We start from the raw sequence: 455 nt of genomic DNA, 5'->3' as shown, positions 1-455 counted from the left end.
GATAGTATTTTTCTTGTGATCTAACAAATAAAGCTTTTTGAAGATCACAATTCAGAGCTACACCACTAGGTAGCCTTAGAGGCCAGGCAGTGGTGGCCTACACCTTCAATCCCAGTACTCAAGAAATAGAAACAGACAGATCTCTGTGAGTTCAAGGCCACCTTAGGCAGAGAATAAATCAATAAAAGGGAAACAGAGCTCTACCTTTATCCCGGCACTTGGGACCCACACTTTAATCCCATCACTAGGGAAGTGGAGATAGGAGTGATAAGGCTGGGTAGAGAGAGGAATATAAGGTAAGAGGAAATAGGAGCTCAGAGGTTTCATAGAGACAGGATCTTGTCCTTCTTGGTTCTGAGATTTTGTAGAAGTACTGACTACTAGTTGGATGTGCTGCTTCTCTGATCTTTCAGCTTTCACCCTGAGATCTGACTCTGGGTTTTTATTAATATATA

The sequence above is a fragment of the Alexandromys fortis genome, unplaced genomic scaffold (genome assembly GCF_014885135.2).
Source record: "Alexandromys fortis isolate MF-2015 unplaced genomic scaffold, M_Fortis_MF-2015_v1.1 scaffold_48, whole genome shotgun sequence".
NCBI lineage: Eukaryota > Metazoa > Chordata > Mammalia > Rodentia > Cricetidae > Alexandromys > Alexandromys fortis.
Note: the sequence above shows the minus strand (reverse complement) of the source record.